Source organism: Salvelinus fontinalis, chromosome 22 (assembly GCF_029448725.1).
Source record: "Salvelinus fontinalis isolate EN_2023a chromosome 22, ASM2944872v1, whole genome shotgun sequence".
NCBI classification, from domain to species: Eukaryota; Metazoa; Chordata; class Actinopteri; order Salmoniformes; family Salmonidae; genus Salvelinus; species Salvelinus fontinalis.
Genome location: NC_074686.1, coordinates 1,500,064 through 1,500,617, shown reverse-complemented (window position 1 = coordinate 1,500,617; position 554 = coordinate 1,500,064).

Below are 554 nucleotides of genomic sequence, written 5' to 3'. Positions count from 1 at the left end.
CCTGACTTCCTTATTGTTATGTGTAGTAGTCAAATCAGCTTCAGTTCATTTGCTTCAGCATGTGTCACATTCTCCAACTCTTTAAATTCATATTGAAAGTACTTTCATGTCAAAACAGACCCTTGATATTTATGATAACAGTGCAGTTATGTATATATATATACTAATAGTACATATAAAATTTATATGTACAGTGCATTCGGAAAGTATTCAGACCCCTACCCTTTTTCCACATTTTGTAATGTTACAGCCTTATTCTAAAATGTAATAAATAATTCCCCCCCTCAATCTATACACAATACTCCATAATGACAAAGCAAAAACAAGTTTAGAAAAGTCTGCACATTTATTAAAAAACAAAAACACCTTGACATAAGTATTCAGACCATTTGCTATGAGACTCAAAATTGAGCTCAGGTGCATCCTGTTTCCATTGATCATCCTTGAGATGTTTCTACAACTTGATTGGAGTCCACCTGTGGTAAATTCAATTGATTGGACATGATTTAGAAAGGTACACACATGTATATATAAGGTGCCACAGTTGACAGTGC